The sequence below is a fragment of the Heterocephalus glaber genome, unplaced genomic scaffold (genome assembly GCF_053883595.1).
Source record: "Heterocephalus glaber isolate CG9 unplaced genomic scaffold, H.glaber_assembly_v1.0 deba00001778, whole genome shotgun sequence".
Classification (NCBI taxonomy): Eukaryota; Metazoa; Chordata; class Mammalia; order Rodentia; family Bathyergidae; genus Heterocephalus; species Heterocephalus glaber.
In genome coordinates this window covers 3,815,904-3,836,555 of record NW_028258465.1, presented here as the reverse complement: position 1 = coordinate 3,836,555, position 20,652 = coordinate 3,815,904, and the positions used below count along the sequence as shown (strand labels likewise).

The 20,652-nt window shown below is 49.6% G+C and overlaps 1 long non-coding RNA gene across 1 annotated transcript; it reads right to left on the bottom strand.

Moving 5' to 3' along the window:
- Nucleotides 1–8,282: 8,282 nt before the first annotated feature.
- LOC147821002 (uncharacterized) lies at nucleotides 8,283–17,301 on the bottom strand. The gene is made up of 2 exons (XR_015447849.1): nucleotides 14,524–17,301; nucleotides 8,283–13,183 (listed from the first exon to the last, which is right to left on the bottom strand). It is a non-coding gene; the product is annotated as an uncharacterized LOC147821002 (long non-coding RNA).
- Nucleotides 17,302–20,652: the final 3,351 nt, after the last annotated feature.

The window sequence follows — 20,652 nt, the reverse complement described above, 5'->3', positions numbered from 1 at the left end:
AACAAAACACCTAAATGCCTACATACTAGGTCAAAGAAGTCGAGGCTGTAGTGGAAAGGACCAGGCCAGCCGGGAGCTAGGAGGAAACAGATGTCCTAACAAGGCCCGTCCGCACAGAATCCTCATCTTCCGGGACTCACCCCCTCCTCGGGGCCTGCCCCTTGCCCGAGCAGCCACTGCTTTCTCTGCGGGTCTTGGCAGGTCACCAGGTTCCTGTCGGTGAGGCCCAGGCCATGGTGTCTTTGTCTGCTGAGTGGCCCGGCGGCCGGCCCAGACTGCCTCCTGCCTCCTCCTGCTCCTTCCTTGCGAGGAGATTCTGATGACAGCCCGGCGTTCGGTGGCGCCTCCTCCTCCTCTCTCCAGGGCCCTATGCTGACCTGCGTGAGTTTTTCCTCCTCTAGCTGCCTGCATGGCTCCCTGCGACAGTAGACATTTTTAATCACATTTAATTTTTACAGGATTCTTCCAGATGTTATTGCTATACTATTTTATGACCCTGATTTTGAGAAAGGGCAAGTTACATGTACTGTTTGACAGTTCTTTTTCCTTACTTTGGCTTTTTGAGACAGGGTCTCGCTAGGTAGTTCGGGCTGGCCTTGAACTCACTATGTAGCCCAGGATGGCCTTGAGCTCGCTGCGACCCTCCTGCCTCAGCCTCCTGAGAGGTAGGATGACAGGCGTGTGCCACCACGCCCAGCCGCAGCTCTTGCTAGGATTGGACTCCACGCTGGATGGTTTGGCTGAGGGTCCGAGCCCGCTGTGAGAGGCCTGGTCTCACAGGGCTGTGTAGAAGGAAGCGGTCAGTCTTCAGCCTCTTTCTCCTCGCGTCCGGCTCAGGGAGCGAGACGCTGGCCCTGCGCGCACTCTGCTGCCCGGCCGGGGGCCTCCGGGTGCCTCCGGGTGCCTCCGGGTGCCTCTTTCTTGTCTCGGCAGTACCCACAGCGCTTCTGAGGGATTTGACACCTGCTAGCCGGGGCCTGTCGACCAGGTCACTGTGGGCTCCGGATGAGCTCGAGGGGGAGGGTCCCGGTCCACGGGGGCGCTCACCAGGTTGCAGTTCCTGTCCTGCTGAGTAGGAGCTGTGAGAGCGGGCCATAGTTCAAATGCCAAGGGTTCTGTGTGTCCCTCCACAGAGGACTAGAAAGCTGGGTAATTACACAAGTGGTGTACTACTCTGCCGTAACGAAGGAGAAGACTGAGTCGTCTGCAGGAAAATGGATGCACCTTGAGGCCATGATGTTAAGTGAAATAAATCAGACCCACGAGTTTAGATATTGCATGGGTTCTCTTCTATGAGAAAACCAAAGTATGAATGAAGAGCAAAATAAAGGATAGATAGTAGAAAACTGGGAGACACATCTTTTGCAAAAGGGAAGTGGACCACGAGATGGGGGAGGGTGGCGGGAGGGGAAGGGAAAGGGATGAGAAGAGAATCAAAGTGCGCTGTACGTGGACCCCAAGAGGACCGGGGCTGCTAGGTGCTGCAAACCTGGATTAATACAAATTAAAAAGTATCAAAAGAGCAAATGCTGCTGCCCTTGCTATTCATGAGTTTGGGTAAATTTTCTTCGATGTTTTTGCAGAAATTTTTTTGGTACCAGGGATCAAACTCAGGACCTTGCTTTTTCGAGGCAGGTGGCGGAACCACTGAGCTAAATCCCCGGCCCGACAAACATTTTTTTTGGTGAGATTTTGCTGGCCAAGGTGGTCCTTTGGGAGCAGATCTGCAGAGCTCAGCGGGCCCATCGAGGCACGAGGGTGGCTCTTCTGGAAGCCTCTGTACCTTCTGCGGTACGGGCCTGTGTTGGAGGTGTGCTTTGCGGCCGGCCCCGCCCTGCTGGCTCCTCCTGCTCCTCAGTCCTCCACCAGGAGGAGAGTTTGAATTCTGATGGAGTCCAGCACATTTTGAAGTTTTCTCTTATAGACTATGCTTTTCCTGTCCAGGCTAAGATCGCTTCTTAGCCCGTGGTCCTGGAGACAGGTTTAGGTCTGTGACCGCTGTGAGGAGACTTCTGCATCCGGTGTGAAGATTCGGCCTGGCTTTAAGGAGTCTGACTGCTCCAGGCGGATTTGTGGGAGCAGCCATTCTGTGTGTGTGTGTGTGTGTGTGTGTGTGTGTGTGTGTGTGTGTGTATGTGTGGTTGAACCCAGGTCTTTCATACTGACTTACAATCCCATCCCTTTTTTACTTTTTATTTTGAGACAGGGTCTCGCTAAGTTGCTAAGTTGCCCAGGCTGGGGTCAAAATTGCCGTCTGCCTGCCTCAGCCTCCCAGAGGGCTGGGGTTACAGGGCATGCACCACCACAGCTGCTGTGTTTACGCCTTCGACGACACTCAGTCAGATACATACGTGTGGGTCTATTTCCTGGTTTCCTGATCTGGCCCAGGAGGCCCAGTTCAGCTGTCTGCTCACTGGCACCACCGGCCTGGTTTTTGCGGGCACAGAGTCGGACCACACTGGGTAGTGCTTACTCCTGCTGTATTCTTTTGCAAAACTGTCCTAGCTATTCAAATGCCTGTGCCTTCAGAACAGATTTTAGAATACAATTGCCTGCATCCACTAAACATGCTGGGCTTTTGCTGGGAATCACATTAAAGCTATGGATCGTTTTGGGAGGACTTCTGTCTGCTACGTCCTGTCCCGCCATTTCTGAGTTAATAAACGTTCAATTCATCTGTGTCGCTTTTACAAATATAAAGAAAGAAGTGGGGCTCTTCCCATCTAATTCCTATTTGGGATTGACTGCCTGGTCCTCAGGTGAGGGGACCTCTTCCCCCCGTGCTGCAGGCTGACCAAGTGTCCTGTGGTTCGTAAGCCCAGCCTTTGCTTTCCCTGGTGAATTATCACCGTGCCCTGGGAATGTTGTGTGGCTGGGGGAAAGCAAAAGAGAGGACCCTCCAGAGAGGGCTGGGACACAGGAAACTTCCCAGAGACCCTCAGGATGGAAACCTTGTTTCTCAAGTAAGGGTTTTTTTACTGTACTTCCTATTGTATACATTTTTTCAAATTGTTACTTTTATTTTTTGTTGTTGTTGGTTTTTTTTTGGTACCGGGAATCGAACTTGGGTCCTTGCACTTGCGCAGCAGGCAGCGAAACCACTGAGCTAAATCCTTGGCTCAAATTGTTGCTTTTACTAGCACATGTTTGGAGTACAGGGCGAATGCATTCACTGCGGGGAACCCGTGCCTGTGCCTAAGTCCGCTTCACGCTTTTTATTTCCCTCCTGTTCCCTCCTGACCTGCCTCCTTCCACCTCTAGCACTCCTTCCATTTTCAAAAGCTCTATCTCCTTGTCTCCCGTGATCAGTCTTTTCTTTTGCTCTTTAATTTATCTATACTTTGGGTTTCTCAGTTAAGAGAAAGCATATGATATTTAAGCTTGTGGGTCTGCTTCATTTCATTTAACATTATGGTCTCAAGGTGCATCCATTTCCTACATGTGACTCAAGTTTATCCTTCTTTATGGCAGAGTAGTACTGCATGGTATGTGAATACCGAATTTCCTTTATCCGTTCATCTGTTGACGGACATATAGGTCACTTCCAAGATTTAGCTCTTATGAGTTGTGCTGCTGTAGACATGGTATTCGTGGATCACTGTGATATGGTGACTTCCACCTTTTGCCAGCGTAAGTGGAAGGAGAATAGCTGTGCATCCCCTTTTTGGAGGATTGAACTGGAAAGTGCTCATGTCTGTTGTTTCCCCCTTGCTTCACGAGATCTCACTGCAGCCAGCTCTGCCCCTGGAGGGACCTGCAGGGCAGGGAGGGTCCATGCCTTCCAGGCTGGCCTGGGGCCGCTTTGTAGTCCAATGTTACAGTGTTTCACTGTTACATTGTTACAGTCAGTTTTTCCACCTTGCATAAAAACAAATCACCAGGTTGATCTTAGTGTTTTGCAGCTGCAGTTTTTCTCACAGCATCTCTTTACATTAAAAATTTAAAATTACCATTTCTTTGTCTTCTTTCCGCTGGTCTTTATTTTCTTCTACTAGTGTCCCGACCTCCAGAAGAACCTTGATTCGAAGTGGGTTCCAAGTCCTCTCTGGGGGTCAGCATGAGACTTGGGTTTTACTTCCTGAGCCCCCGGCCACACGGATCCTGACCTCCTGGCGATAGTCGCAGAAGCACGTTGGATTCTGTTTTGTTTTCTTTTGCTTTGCTTTTTTCGCTTGGTGACGGTTCTGAGGTTCTAACTCAGGGCCTCCTGTGTGCTGGGCAAGTTCTCTACTGGGACCCCCAGCCCCAGACCCAGAGCAGATGTTTAGAAAAGGTAGAATTCAGGAAAAAGCAAACATGATCTCCCTAGGAAACCTAGTTGTCAGAGATTTTTTTGTTTTCTGTTTTTTTGAGACATGGCCTTGCTATGTAGCCCAGGATCGTCTTGAACATGCAATGATCCTCCTGCCTCAGCCTCCCGAGTGCTGGGATTGCAGGCATGGACCACCAAGCCAGCTAAAATTGTACTTTTAAGAAAACTGCATCTTCAAGAAACAATTCCATTTCCCCAAGAGAACAGGGCCCTTTTCACTCCAGACCTGATTTTCCTGTCCAGACTCACTGCTGCATTCTGAAGAGTCCTGTTGCTTCAGGCGTGAGGTGAACTCTGTCTCCTCTCAGGGGACCTCCTAGAGCCCGGTCTGGTGACCTCTGACCCCCTCTCCACACAGGGAGAGGCTTTCTGTAAAGTTGCCTAGACTCCCTCACAGGGTGTCCAGAAGAGGACATTTGTCTCCCGTCTTCTTCCTGAAATTTCATTAACCAGAGCAGACTCAACGCATTGCCCAAAGAAAGACCAGCATCTGCCGACACGCCGGCAGGCCTTTGTCACACACCACTGTCCTTTATGTTCCCACGGAGAATAATTTCTAGTCCAGGGTCTGTCCGGCCAGACAGACTTTGTGCTAGGCCACTGAATGAGGTGTGATCAAAATATATGGTGAATATTTATAGCAAAAAATTCAGTACAGTAAAGGACGCATTGCCATGAACTCCTCTCAGAATATTCCCTCTCCCTGGGAACACTCATCCCGAGGTCCTTGCTGCTTTCTGGAGCAGGGCTGGAGTCCTCTCTCCTGAGTGTCTGTACCAGGTGTGGTCCAGACTCCAGTGGCTGCCACTGCTGAGCGCCACCCACAGAGAGGTGGGCTGTAAAGGCACAACGCTGTGTCCTCATCCACCTTGGTCACCAGATCCGGCACAGGGCGCTCCTGGCTCTTCTGAAATGACTGTGGAAGCAAAATGTTTTTAATCATTTCAGGACAGTAAGGCATCTGTGGCATCACAAGCAAAGACACTCACGAAGGAAGACTCCAGAACTGCTTCAGAAAGAGGCGAGAACGGTGGGAGAAGTGTGTTTGAAACCAGGGGCAGTATTACGATGGGGTTCATGGTCATGTGCTTTTACTGTAAAATTTTTAAGAAATTTCGATCACACCTGGTAAGCTACCTGAGTGCACTGGGTTCTCCTCAGAGTCATTCAATCTTCCTGAAACATTCCCGAATATCCCCATCCCATGAGGAGGAACATCCAGGTTTCTGAGTCCCAGTGGGCCGTGGGTTGTCATGCTCCCATGACTCGCCTTGTGCTATGATCCTTTCTCTTTTCTCACGTAAATACCTCTGCACACCTTCGCCCCTCTGCTCGCAAAGGGACAGAATGGAGAGCAGTTCGCACCGTGCAGCCAGAAGAAGAAGGCCTCCGTCCACACACACACAGAAATCACCCTTCCTCTCTAACTCCTCTTTCTGTCAGCAAACTGTGGCTCTGGACTGCTGAATTTCATTCATTAAAAAAATAAATCTCATGAAAAGGGATGGAAGTAACCCAAAGTTAGAAGTGAAATCTGGCCATGAAGTCTGAAGTCTAAAGATTGTTCCTACCTAAAGTGAGCCTTTCCCTGATTTCCCAGCAGATGCTTGGTCTGTTCAGGAAACCGTCAGGCCTACCTGCTTACTCTGCAAGGAGCTGGTGGGCCAGGCTGGCTGGGACCACGAAGTCACCCACCAAGCTCTCAGCTCCCTTGCTCACCCATCGTGGGAAGCAGGGTGAGTCAGGCCGGCTTTAGCTCAGCACAAAAGCACCTTCTGCGTGGCTTCCCTGCCGTGTTAGTCTGGACGTTTGCGACACGTATTTGGGTCTTCTTTTGCTTATTTCCACTTGCACAGTGTCGGATGACGTGTTGTATTGTGAGACCCAATTTAGCAACTTAGCAATACCAACACCATGTTGATACCATTCTCCTCCATTTTGCAAATGTGTGACTTCCAGCTGCACTCTGTCTCCTGGGAGAAAACCCCACCCCTAACCGATGAATGTAACCATAAGGTAAAATAAACAGGAACTGTGTTTCAGGTGATCTGCAACAAACTGTTACCCAAGGGAATGGGAGGAACTAACTGTGCTTATCCTGGCTTCTGTAACCAGCTTCTGTGACAATCTGTAACCCAGGGGAATGGGAGGAGGGACTTTTTCTGTGGTTTTTCCCTTTCAATATGCAGTCCTCATTTCAGTTGGGGCCTTTGTCCTCTGACTTGGTTGGAGTGTACATGGGTCCTGGCTGGAAAATAAAGTTCTCCAGTAAGATCCCAGGACTGTGTCATGCTTTGAGAGAGAGTTTGTCACTAATCTAATTCGGGGCTGAGGTCCAACAGTATGTGCTTGGTTTTAGGGTCAGCTCACCCTAGAATCCGTGATCTGCTGCTTAACCAGCCGTGTGAATGTGGGCAGATTACTTAACCTCTCTAAGCCTTAGCTAAAGTAACAACTGTTACAATCTTGTAAGAATGAAAGAGTTTATGTACAAAAGCACAGAGTAGGTATTCAATAAAATATATATATTTTAACAATGAGACGTTTGGGAGAACCTAGCTGTCAGGTAAAAGAGCCGAGAACCAGGACCAGACCATGTCTCTGAACAAAGGCGTGCAGTGGCATGGTGGAGACAGGGAGTGCTTTTCATAGGAGCCCAGATAGGGTTGAGTGATGTAGTGGCTAGGGATTGGAGGAGCCTGTGACATCACTAGTCGCCAGGAGGCAGCAAGCATCAGGTTCCTCTCCTGGCAGAAAGAGAAGTCATCTTGGCATTGAGTTTCAAGTGGGAGCAGGATGTCATGGGAAGAAGAAGGCCAATTTGGGTGGGAAGGGAGCCATCTTGGCCTGCGTTTAGGTGGGAAGCAAGGTGTCATGGGAAGAAGAAGGCCGTTATTATATAGAGCGACCATCTTGGGTTTTTTTTGGTACCGGGGATCGAACTCAGTCCTTGCATGTGCGAGGCAGGTGGCAGAACCACTAAGCTAAATTCCCAGCCCTAGAGCAGACATCTTTGTTTTTTTCTTTTTTTTTGGGTACTGGGGATCGAACTTGGGTCCTTGCGCTTGCGCAGAAGAGCGGACATCTTAATGTGAGGGAAAGCTAACACTAACCAGGTCCAGTCTTCAAAAATTTCTGTTGATAAGGAAGTATAAGGAGCAAAGTAATATGGCACCATGATTTTATTCACTTGTGAGAAGGACTGTCTTATCAGATGAGGTGTTAGTGTAAATGCCAGCGGTACTTATGTCTTTCATATTAAATTCTAGATGATTTGTTATGATCTTGGCTCTGATCATTAGCTACTTTATTTAGGAGAGGCGGAAGCATTGAGTTATGTAGTATAGCCTTTTTTTCTTTTTTGGTACTGGGGATCGAACTCAGGACCTTGTGCTTGCACAGCAGGCAGCGAAACCACTGAACTAAATCCCTGGCCCCGAGTTATGTAGCATAAAAGCCACATTCTCTGCTGGTTTGGTTTCTCAACATCTGTGGTGCAGCAGTTGCAAGGCTAACAGCTGGTGCACTCCGGGCCTATTTCTGGCCGAGTCTCTGGAGGCCCCACGCTTAAGACTGATGTAGGCTAGAATCTTAGTACGGTGGACATTAAAGAAATCTGAGTCACTTGATGAGACTAAGACTTGGATCCTCAGCCTTGTGCACCCGGGGGCGGGCTCTGCTGGCAGACTTGGCTTGCATGGTGGCTGCTGATGCCAGCCCTGTGCTGGGTCCAGCATGTCCCTCCACACAGTGGCCAGGAGACCGCTGTCCCTTCCCGTGACCTGCATTTGGGAAAGGGAAGGAGCTCAGTGCCGGGGCAGATGGGGTGTCCACCCCACCCATCCCCAGACTCTCGAGGCCTCCTCTCTCCACAGGCCATGGAAACTGTAAGACCGTGGGCCTCACCAACCGCTCCGAGGAGCTGACTACAGTACGGATCACCCAGGAGGGAACACACTGGACAAAATGAGAAAGTAAAACAGACCTTTATTAGTCTGGCCAGACAGCACCCTCCAAGCACCAAGCTTACAGAGGTGGCTGGCTCAGAGTCTGAGGTCCTTTTATAGGGGTCACAAGAGGGAACTTGGCAAGTAGTAGTACAGAAGCGAGATGTTGGCGGTTAGGGGAGTGTTGCAACTAATCTTTACATAGCAGGCATAAGACTATCTTGTGGTTTTTCTTGGAACAACAAGAACATTCCGGGAACTCGACGTCCCCATGGTGACCCATAACAGAAACAGACAAGATGGGGCCTTATTACAAAATGGAGTAACTTCTATTCAGTCTCACATTCCCCACTGATTTTAGCACAGTAAATAATCCTATGTGCGGCTTTCTTCTAGTGGCACTGGGTTGTATCTAGTCTGTTGGTTTAAAACCATTAGGCAAACAGATCCCACCCGGGCCCTTACATAGGCCATAAGTTTATTAATAATGCATGGGCCGAAAGTCAAAGCTAGTAGCAAGATTAACAGGGGCCAGCAAGGGCAGAAACAAGGGTAGTCAACCAGGGAGACCAGTTAAACATTGACTGGAACCATCCCTCCTGTTTTTCTAATCTATCATATTTCTCTTGTAGGTGTTTATTTACAGTGGCCAGGGTTTCTCTTATTATTCCAGATTTATTAGCATAATAGCAACATTGCTCTCCTAAGGCTGCACATAGCCCTCCCTCTTTCATAAACCCAAGGTCGAGTCCTCAGAGGTTTTGAAGGACCATCTCAGCCAGAGAATCAACCTGTTTTTCCAAATAAGACACTGACTCGGTAAGCAGGCCTAAGTCTATTTTTACCTGTTGGGGAAGGGTCTTGAAGTTGGAGTCTTGCAGTCCTATTGCTGTTGCGCCCAGAGCCGTTGATCCCACAATGCCTGCTGCAGTTAATATGGGAATCAAAGCTGGGTGGCGTTTTTCTCAGGTGTGTGCCTTCTTAGCTAGGTATTCCCAATCCTGGTCTTCTCCATATATAGTTACTTGGGGTAAAATGTGGACCATTACGCATACCTCAATTCCTGATTAAGGACTGTCATGGACAAACAAGGAGTTATACCATTTGTGCATGCCCACCATACATTGTTTCCAGCTTTTAGATATTTTTCATTACTGGAGATGGGTGCCTGATAAGAGCATATACTGTCCAGATAAGAAGATGTAACACTTGGATTTTTAACACATAACCCTTTTCCTGTTATATCCCCTATTGACAACCTCTGTTGTTTCCAATCACACTCATCTTGGTTAGCTTCTGAGTAGGTGCCATTTACTGCCCACCCCTACATAATATGGGGGACGTGGACTCAAACACATCCAACATCCTTGAGTAACACTGTAGTCAGATCTATTTAACAAGGTATACATGGCATTAAGGGTTTTTAGGTATGGCTGGATTAGAGATTCAGGAGCAGCTAATGTCACATTATGAGTTCTTTTGGCCTTCTTCTCTTGAGGGCTGGAGACCCTATAGATGTTGTCCACTGGTTTAGGTGGTACTATCACTGGGGTACGCTGGATGATGAGGTCAGTCATAGGGTCCTTCCCACCTGCATTGAGTGCCACCATCCAGGATTTTCCTTTTTCACAATCTTTATACGGATTCTGCCATTGTTTTAAGGTTAACTTGATGGGATTACATTTTCCTTTAGAACATGAACCACTTGGTGTTTGTCGTTCTAAGGCCAAATATGCATCATCATTTTTCCATGGGGGAATAGATTTGCAACCCCAATAATAACAGTGGTTTCCTGGTCCCCCATCACACCTTTTATCTTTTCCTATGGGGCAGGCATAAATATCTATGTCTTGGAGGTTCCTTTGCAAATTATCATCTGTTCCACACCTCCCTCCACGCCCCCCTGTACCCATTTTCCCAGATGAAACCCTATCATTGGAACCAGCCCCCCCCAATGATTGAAAGCCCCAGAGCACACAGGTCTACAACAAAATGGGGCTGCCTATCAGGAGTAATGATGGCAATGTGAGCTCCCGTTAAGGCGTTTTTTAGGGACCAAGTCCAGTTCTGGGGAGTGTGGCTGGACAGCACCAGCTGGTGTCCAGATCCCCCTTCCATCGGGGCTGGTAAGAACAGTAACCCCATGGGCCCCATATTGTCCGAACTAGTTTTTAATCAATCTTTTTTTTTTTTATCTTTTTTTTGATCAATCTTATCTTGAGGGGGTCCTTTTTGTTCCGGTCAATCCTCCATGTTGATGTCGCTTCCTCAGGAGGTGCCGCCTTCAAATGGCTGCGGTGGATCCAGGCAGAGTGTTCAGCTACCTTTACTGCCATAGGGGTGGTCAGGATGACAGGAAATGGTCCTTTCCAGCGGGGTTCCAAATTTTTGGAATCAAACCTGCAATGAAAAGCAGATCTCCCGGCTTATAAGGTAGGGGTGATAAGGGTTTTTCTGAAGGGTGAGCTCTAGATTTTCTTATTTCTTCTTGCAAATCTGACTGAAGCTGGTGAACAGCTTTCAGTGATTTAAGGAGTTGGAGGTAAGAGAGTTTTTCTGTCAATTCTAAATCAATTCTAGGGAGGAGAGGGGGCACTCGCCCATAGATTATCTGGAAAGGGGATACATTCAAAGGCAAACTTGGAGTACACCAGGTATGGTAGAGGGCAAAGGGGAGAAGCTCGACCCATCCCTGTTCAGTCTCCATGCATAATTTAGTTAACATCTCCTTTAAGGTTCTATCTGCCCTTTCCACTTGCCCTGAGCTCTGAGGCCTATATGCACAATGCAAATTCCATTTTACTCCTAAGGCATGGCTAATCAACTTGGATATCTTGGCCGTGAAGGCTGGGCCATTGTCGGACCCCAGGGCTAATGGCAATCCAAATCGGGGAATTATTTCTGTCAAAAGTTTTTTTACAGTTACTTCAGCCATTTCTTTTTTGGTGGGGAAGGCCTCTATCCAACCCAAAAAGGTATCCACAAAGACTAACAGATACTTAAATCCATACAGGCCAGGTTTCATTTCAGTGAAGTCTATTTCCCAGTGTTCTCCTGACATTACTCTCCGATATCGAATCCCCAGGGGTCCCATGATTCGCCTGGCATTTACCTGAAGACAGGTGGGACATCGTCTTACCAGATCTTTGGCTTTTCGGGTCAGTCCTTGGCTGATGAAGTGGGGCTGCAGGGCCACCAGCATCCGTCTTTCTCCAAGGTGAGTGGACTCATGTAGTTCTTGGAGCAGGGTGTCTGCCAGGGCTCCCAGCAAAACTACTTTTCCCCCTTTGGTGTTCCACCACCCATGATCCCCCTTTTTCCATTGTTTTCTTTTCATGTATTCTACTTCTTCCTTGGTATACTCTGGTTTATCTGGCAATACTGGGGTGGGGTGCAGGACCAACTGCTTCCCCACTGATTTTTGAGTGGCCTGTTTTGCTGCTTGGTCGGTGGTATTGTTTCTAATTATCTCGGGGCTGGACCATGTATGATGGCCACTTTCCGGGGCAGCCAAATGACTTGCAATAATGCCAAGATCTCCATCTTATTTTTAATAGTCTTTCCCTCAGAGGTTAAGAGACGTAGATTTTGGTAAATTTCCCCATGTACATGGGCTGTGGCAAAAGCGTATCAGCTGTCAGTATAAATATTGATCCTTTTCTCTTTACCCAATTCCAAAGCCTTTGTTAAAGCAATCAATTCAGCCTTTTGGGTGGAGGTCCCTGGGGGTAGCCCTGTCTCCCATTCTACTTGGCAACTTTGGTTGACCACTGCTGCTCCAGGGTATCAAACCCTGTCTAGCACAAAGCTGCACCCATCAGTATAGAACGTGGCCTCAGCCTGGGGGAGGGCTTGGTCCATTAGATTGGGATGCCCTCCCCACAAGTTCTCAAGAATCTTGAGGCAGTCGTGCATGGGCACCTCCTCCTTGGACTCCGGGAGCAGAGTAGCAGGGTTGAGATGGGCAGTGGTTGAAAACCTGATACTTGGCTGCTCCAATAGGAGTCCTTGGTATTGCAACAGTCTGGCATTAGACAGCCACTTGCTAGGTGAGCTATTCAACAAGGGCTCAATGGCATGGGGAGTGATCAAAGTCAAATCCTGTCCGAATGTCAGTTTGTCAGCCTTTCGGGTTAGAGCAGCTGCTACTGCTACTGTCCTCAGACAGGTAGGCCACCCTCAGGCCACTGAGTCTAGCTTCTTTGAAAGGTATGCCACTGGCTGCTTCCATGGTCCCAAAGGCTGAGTAATTACTCCCTTGGCTACTCCATTTTTCTCTGCTACATACAGAGTGAAGGGCTTGTTTAAGTCTGGCAGTGCCAGGGCTGGTGCCAATGCAAGCACAGTCTTAAGCAATTGAAATGCCTGCTGGCAAGCCTCAGTCTATTCGAGGGGCATGTCTCCCCTTGCGGTGGCTTCGTGCAGGGGTTTGGCAATTTCAGCAAAGCCAGGGATCCAAATTCTGCAATACCCAACTGCCCCTAGGAATTCATGCACCTGTTTCTTTGAGCTCAGTTCCAGAATCTGGAGAATTGCTGACACCCTTGATTCTACCAGCCTCCTCTTCCCTTCCTCAAGAATATAGCCCAAGTAGGTTACCTTGGTCTGGCACAGCTGAGCTTTCTTCCAGGACACCCGATATCTCAGGTCTTGGAGGACTTCCAGGAGGCCCTTGGTGGCCACAAGACGCTATTCATTGGTCAAAGTTGCCACTAGGAGGTCGTCTACATACTGAAGAATAGTTGCTTGGGGAAAAGCTCTCCTTACCTCTCATAAATCTCTGCTGAGAGCTTCCTCAAACAGAATAGGGGAGTTCTTGAATCCCTGTGGCAGCCAGGTCCATGTCAGCTGTCCAGTAGTCCTGGTGGCTGGGTCAGTCCATTTGAAGGCAAAGAGGGGCTGGCTCACTGGTGCTAGGGGTAGGCTGAAAAATGCATCTTTGAGGTCTAATACCGAGTACCACACATGAGCAGGAGGGATGAGACTCAACAGAGTATAGAGGTTTGGTACTGTTGGGTGGACGGTCTCCACCTGGCTGTTTACCTCCCCCAAATCCTGTACTAGTCTGAAGTCTGAGGTGCCAGGCTTCCTCACAGGAAGCAGGGGTGTATTCCAGGCTGATTGGCAAGGGACCAAGATGCCAGCTTCCTGGAGTTGGTGGATGTGCTTAGAGATCCCCACCTTGGCTTCCAGCCAGAGGGGGTATTGTTGCACATGGACGGGGGTAGCAGAGGCCAACAATTGGACCACCACCGGGGCATGGTGTTTGGCCAGCCCAGGAGGATTGGTTTCAGCCCACACCCTGGGAAACTTTTTCTGAAGGTAGTCCCATTTTTGTTTGGGGGCCTCTGCACCCTCCTTTAGCAATCTAAATTCATCTTCTAGGGGAACCGTTACCATAATGGCAGAGGGTGGCTTGAGTTCGAAAGTCCCTCTTTCAGGCTCAAAGGAAATAATAGCCCCCAACTTTCATAGCAAGTCTCTTCCCAGAAATGGGTACGGGCACTCAGGGATAACTAAGAAGGAATGGGTGACAGTGCCTTTTCCTAGATTCACAGTTCATCTAGTGGTCCAAGGGTAGGAGGCTGACTTCCCTGTGGCTCCAGTAATGGAGGTTTTTAAGGAAGTGAGGGGTCCAAGGGGGGTCTTCAGGACAGAGTGGGCCACACCAGTGTCCACAAGGAACTGAACATCTGTTCTCCCTATCTCCAAAGTCACCATAGGCTCACTAGGGTTGAGCGGCCATGAGCCTTGGCCCTGTCACTCTTCTTCATCTACTAAGAGGATTCCACCTTTTTCCTTTTGGGCCTCCTCTCTTTTCCTTTTTAGCTTTTCACAATCCTTTCAAAAATGGCCCTTTTCCTTGCAATAGGCACACTGATCATTCTCTAATAAGGGTTGGATCTTTCCCTTGTTCCCTTCTTTGTTTTCAGGTCTTTCTTTCTGGACAAATATTCCATTGGCCAAGGAGGCTATGGTTGCTTTTCCCGGTCTCTTGGCCATTTTCTCTTCCGGGGGATCCCTGTTGTTAAACACCTTCATGGCTATACTCATCAACTTTTCTCTATTCTCTCCCTCAAATCCTTCTAACCTTTGCAGCTTCTTTCTAATGTCTGGGGCTGACTGGGTAACAAATGCCAAATTTATTGCCTGCCGATTTGCAGGGGCATCTGGATCGATTGGAGTATACGTATGGTATGCTTCCAACAGATGCTCCAAAAAGGCAGAAGGGGATTCCTCTGATCCTTGAAGGACCTCGCTTACCTTGCTCAAATTGGTAGGCTTCCGAGTGGCTCCCCTCAGGCTGGCCAGGAGATGCTGATGATAGTTCTGGAGAGCCTCTCTCCCACCCGAGGTATTAGCTTGCCAGCAGGGTCAGGTGGATGGGAGTTGTGCTTCAATACAGGCCTGCTGCTGCTCATCTAGGGGGCCCTCTGCTCCACCTAGTACTGACCTCACAGCTTGTCCCCGGATTCTTTCCCTCTCCTCTGAGGTAAAAAGGGCCTGGGGGAGTTGTTGGCAATCATCCCAAGTAGGATCATGGGTATGAAAGATAGACTCCAGGAGAGAGATTAGAGCTTGGGGTTTCTCTGAAAAAGGAGGATTCTGATGTTTCCAATTATATAAGTCACCTTTTACTGGTAGTAAAAGGGATATAAACATAGTGACCTTGCTCTGTCTCCCGAAGGGGCAAGAGAGGGGCTGAACTAGTTCCCCCAGTGGGGACCTCACTAGGTCCATATGCAGCCCCAGTTCGCATGTGTGGGGGAGAAGTCACAGAGTCCAGGGACTGGGGCCCCTCAGGGAGAGGAGGATAGAGAGAGGTAGGAGCTGAAATTTGAACAGATGGAGGAAGGAAAGGATTTCAGGGTCTAGAGTGGGATCCATCTGAGGAGGTGGAGGATTCCACATAGGGTGGAGGCCCTCCCAAGGGGTCTAGGGGGTCAGGTTCCTGCGAGAGTACCAGCTTGGGAGCCTGGGTCTTAAGTTCCCAGGGTCCTTTTGGGACAGTGACTAAAATGCAAGTATTTCTTCGAAGGGAACAGTGCTGCAGCCAAGCTGGAGGTTCCTCACAAGCCTGAACCCAGATGTCTGTGTAGGGAAATTGGTCTGGGTGGCCAGGGCGACCGGTGACCTTGCCCCAAACTGCCCACCAAATACTGGGGTCAAAAGTCCCTTCGGGTGGCCATCCCACCCCTAAGGCTGGCCATTCCATTTGGCACAGGGAGTGGAGTCTTCCATGAGAAAATTTTACCCTGTATTCATCTTCTTGTTCTGGAGAAAAAGCCAATTTAAAATTAGTGAGAAAACAGTCAATTGGAGTGAACCCGGTAGAACAGGATCCTCACATTACTCTGCTCCTGATGAGGATTGAAAAAATGTAAAATCAGACACACAACAGACACAACACTAACATACAAAAGACGAGACGAATGGGCGCCACAACAAAATGAAACTAAAGCTTCCCTTGTTCCTCATCAGGAACCTCGGGGTCAGGGGAGGCTTACTGGCTCGTCAGCCACCTCACTCCTGACTTAACAAATGGTTGCAACCGGCCAAAAGCTTACCTCCGGAGGTTTTTCTGAGGTCTGTGCCTGAGGGTCTCCTGCTGGATCCCACCACAGAGTCTTGGCCGAATTGGTTCCTACCTGGGGATCTCGCTGGGGCCTCCAAATGTAAGACCATGGGCCTCACCAACCGCTCTGAGGAGCTGACTACTGTGAAGATCACCTGGGAGGGAACACACCGGACAAATTGAGAAAGTAAAACAGACCTTTATTAGTCTGGCCAGACGGCACCCTCCAAGCACCAAGCTTAGAGAGGGGGCTGGCTCAGAGGTTGAGGTCCTTTTATAGGGGTCGCAAGAGGAAACTTGGCAAGCAGCAGTACAGAAGTGAGACCTTGGTGGTTAGAGGAGTGTTGCAACTAATCTTTACATAGCAGGCATAAGACTATCTTGTGGTTTTTCTTGGAACAAAAACAAGTACATTTCTGGGAACTTGATGTCCCCATGGTGACCCGTAACAGAAACAGACAAGATGGGGCCTTATTACAAAATGGAGTAACTTCTGTTCAGTCTCACAGAAACCAGGCTGACCGCCTGCACACCCCGGATTGCTGACAAAGATCATTTTCTGTCTGCTCCTCTGGATGAGGAGAGGAGGGTGTGGCGGGTCTTGCTCATCACCTGAGTGAGTTGGAGAAGCAGCTGTCTTTAAAGAAAACCATCCTAGACTTTTGAGGTCCATGGTATTTTTTCTTCTGGGTTGCAGCAGCAGAGATGATACTGGGAGATGACACAGAATTCTCCAAAGCATCGTCCTCCTTAGGCTTAGCATGCAACACATGGGGAAGCAGCAGAGCGGCTCCGGCTTGCTGATGAGGATTACAAATTCTGTGGGTAGAGCTGGGTGTTGTGGTCACTCCTGGAATCCCAGCCCTCAGGAGGCTGGGGAAGGAGAATCATGAGCTGAAGCCCAACCTGGGGAACCGAGCAACTTAGTGAGACACAGTCTCAAAACGAGAATATTAAAGCAAGAAAAAAAGGATTGGAGGTGTAGTTCAGTGCAAAGGCCCTGGGGTCAGTGTGCCTCCCATCCTGGGAGCAATGACTAATCCATGTAGACTCAAATGTTCGGACACCCTGCCTTAACTGAGCATTCTGGAGGACCATTTTAGTTTCAGAAGCCTCTAGTATTGCCTGAGGCCTCTTGATAAAGGAGAAATTCTGACATTTCATTACATAGGCTCTCAGGATAAAAGTACGTGTGTGGCTTAATCAGTAACAAACTACAGTCTCAACAGACGAAATGTTGCTTTATCCTCTTTATTTTTTCCCCTAAGGTAGCTTTATTATTTATTTCTAGGTTTACTGCATAGTGTACGGTTGAATGCACGTATGACCCTTAACTCAAAACCTGCCCTGGTGACTGAGGGCCGCAGGAGCCTTTGTGTCTGAGCTTCCGGCACTGCTGGCCTCAGCCAGGCCCACACAATCCCTTCCACCTCTGCTGGCTCTCGTCTCCTGTCCTACAGCTCCACCCTGGGACGTAATGCTGCCCTTTTCATTTACCACTCATGTGGACTTGGGGTAGGACAGAAGAAGTGCAGACGGGCTGGAGGAGAGGAGAGAACTCGGGTTTTCAGGACCCCGCCCAGCTCTGCGGGAGGTATGTGGTCATTAGGGAGACTTGGAGACAAGGTTTCCAGCCGTCCGCTGAGCTGTCTGCTCCTCCAGCCCGAGCACCCTGAGAGAAGCACAGGGCTCCGCAGGGACCCCGCTTCCGCCGCATCCAGGGTCAGGAGGGGCACCCAGAGGTGTCCGCACCCACCTTCATCCCAGGTGCCGGGAGCGCGGGGCCCAGAGCCCCCGAGATGAGCTCCCCAGTGGATGCGGTGGCCACGACGGATCGGCAGCCCCTCCAGGCAAGAGCTGTGGTCCCTGGGCCCCAAGTGCCCCCCAGGCCCAAGGACTCTTCCAGGCCAGATCGGGACGAGACTGCAGCGGGGTGGCCTCACACTTCAGCGGCCCAGGGCGCCCACTGCTCAGCTGGGCCCTTTCCTGTCCCTCGACGGCTCTGCCCATCAGCCTGGCCCCACTCGCGACGCGGCCGGAGTTCCCTGTGCAGGTTGAGTCCGGGCCTCCTCGGCCGGCTGGGCTCCCAGCGCCTCTCTGGGGCCTCCTTATGTCCTGTCTGGTGACAGGCTCAGCGTTCGCAGTGCCTTTCCCCAAAGTGATAAAAATGCTTGTAGCTCTGGTCTGTGGATGTTTTCCAGCCCTTGCTTGGCCTTGACAGCCGTGGCCATGGGCCTTGCCCTGGGCTGTGACCCTGCGTTTCTCTGGCAGCCTCTTCTGTGCTGGGCAGGCCCTGCCAGTTTGGAGCTTGCCGGGTCTCAGGAGCTGAGCGTGGGGCCGCTTTATTGCTGTTCAGCCTCTCCTGGTCCCCTTACTGCTCAAGAAACGTCGTCCGGGATAAATAAACCTCCGTGCAGAAGCTGGAGGCTGGGGTACTGTTTTCTGGGGGTCTGTGGTCCCGGTGAGCAAGGACAGTTTATTAGACAAAGGCGGCTCACTGCCTTCACAGGTGGCGGGTGAAGCCAGTGCTCCTCGGAGTGGAACTCTGATTTTTTTCCCGGAGGGCAGTGAAAGCTGAGGATCAAGCCGAGGACTCAGTCAGGGGGGCACTGGCACTCCAAGAAGGGCGACTTTCCCACCTGGGCAGGTGGACACCACCTGGGAAGCATGGGATTATGGGTAGAGACACTGGGGACAAAACACACGACAGTCTTCAGTTCTCCCATTTCCCTGAGTCCCGTGCTTTCCCCTTGTGAAGTGACACTGGCTTCACCTCCAATCCCCACCTCAGAGTCTGCGCCCCCATCCCAGTCCTGGTCCTCAGCAAGTGTCGCATTACAGCGTAGTAAGTCGGGAGCCTGCTGAGCCAGCTAAGGTCAGCACCCACTGCGGGATCGAGAGTATATCCAGGGCTGGATTCTAAGGCGCTGCTTCAGGAGGGCGAGAAAGTAAGACAGGAATGAGAGAGATGGCTGTGTGAGACTGCTCTACCACGACACAGGGTTTGATCTCTGACAGGAAGTCAGGAGATGCAGAATTCGGCCTCTGCACTGGATCTTGGATACCTGGTGAGGGGTGATTCTCCCTTCAGGACCTAAAAAATACCAGCGCTTCCATGACAACGGAGGAAGCAATGAAGAGGTCAGAGGATTTAGAACTGTCAGCTGCTCAGGGCAGGCCCTCACAGGGTGTGTTCTGTGGGCTGATGGGAGGGCTCGAGCTGCTAAGTGCCAGGGGGACTCTGGACCCTGTTTAAGGCACAGAAAGCTGAGAGGGCACAATTTCAACCTTGCAGCAACAACAACGACAGCCACACAACGGGAAATCTGCACAGTCATTGCTTTTATGAAACCCATGAAAAGCTGAGGTTACAGGGCAAGAAACTAACCCCAGGGCCTGGAAAGACAGGCATCTTCAGGGACACACAGGGCGGAGGGTTGCCTGCCTGGGACAGAGAGTGCTGCGCACTGGCTAAGCGACACTGAGCATCAACAGCCTCTGGCTGCCTGGAGAGGGTGGAGTGTGGGGAATCCCAGATGGTCTCCGAGGCTGGGCACATTCAGGAAACCCTGAAGCGCTTGGTGGAGGAGGATCTGAGGTCAGTCGGTCCCTGCCTGAAACCACCCTCTACCCTAAACACTGGCAATACCTGGGGATTTCTGTACCATGCTGGAGTGGGCAGGGGTAACAATCTCAGCCCCAGCTCGAATTCCAGTCAGGTTGAGTGGATCACCCACACTAAATCTTAGCAGAAAGAAAGTTCTCTCCATTTCCCATATGAAAATAATTTACTTTCATTTTTCAACAAAAATGATAAGAAATACAAATTGGAAAGAATTTCAATATACTAGCCAGGTGTGGTGGTGCATGCCTGTAATCCCAGTACTTAGGAGGCTGAGGCAGGAGGATTGCTGTGAATTTGAGGCCAGCTTGGGCTACATAGTGAGTTCAAGGCCAGCCCGAACTACATAGTGAGACCCTGTCTCAAAAAACAAAATGAGAGAGAGAGAGAGAGAGAGAGAGAGAGACAGAAAGTCCATACACTATCAAGAGACAAAGCAATCAACATAAACAGATGGAGCTCTGTTGGTACTACTAAGCAGGAAATGCAGAATAATTATGATTACTATGTTAAGGGCTCACATGGACATCATACATGATCAGATGGTAATTCCAGACAGGTGGAAATTATAAGACAAATCAAATGCAAAGGTAGGAATGAAAACCTCAGTAACAGAGATGATGATGGAATAATAGGTTCATCTTAAAGAACAAAACATCCGAGAGCTATGGGAATGCAAAATATACCTACAGTGGAGTCTCAGAAGTTGAGGAGGCATGGAAGAAATGAAGAATTGGAAGCAAGAGAGGGTGATATATTTTCACAATCAATGGTAGACACTATGCAAGTAGACACCCAAACTATAGAGTACCAAGCATGATAACCCCCCCACGCACACATACACACACACACACACACATCTCTAGACACATCATATTTAAGCTGCTGGAAACAGTTGGACAAAGAGAAAATCCTGAGGGTAACTAGAAGAAAGAGACATATTACACAGAGAAGAACAAATATAATGCATCACAGTTCCCCTCTGGAAGCTATAGGAACCAGAGTGCAATGGAGTGACATCGTTAATGTCTTAGAAGCAAAAACCAATTTCCACAGTGACGCGGAGTGTGAGGATGGAGTGGTACCAGCATTGTGTAGAGTTTCCTGTGGCTCTCTCTGTTGTTGTAGCCCTGGGATTGAGAAGAGCAGAGAGGATGAAAGAATCCTGAGTTAACACGGTGGCTTCAACTCAGTG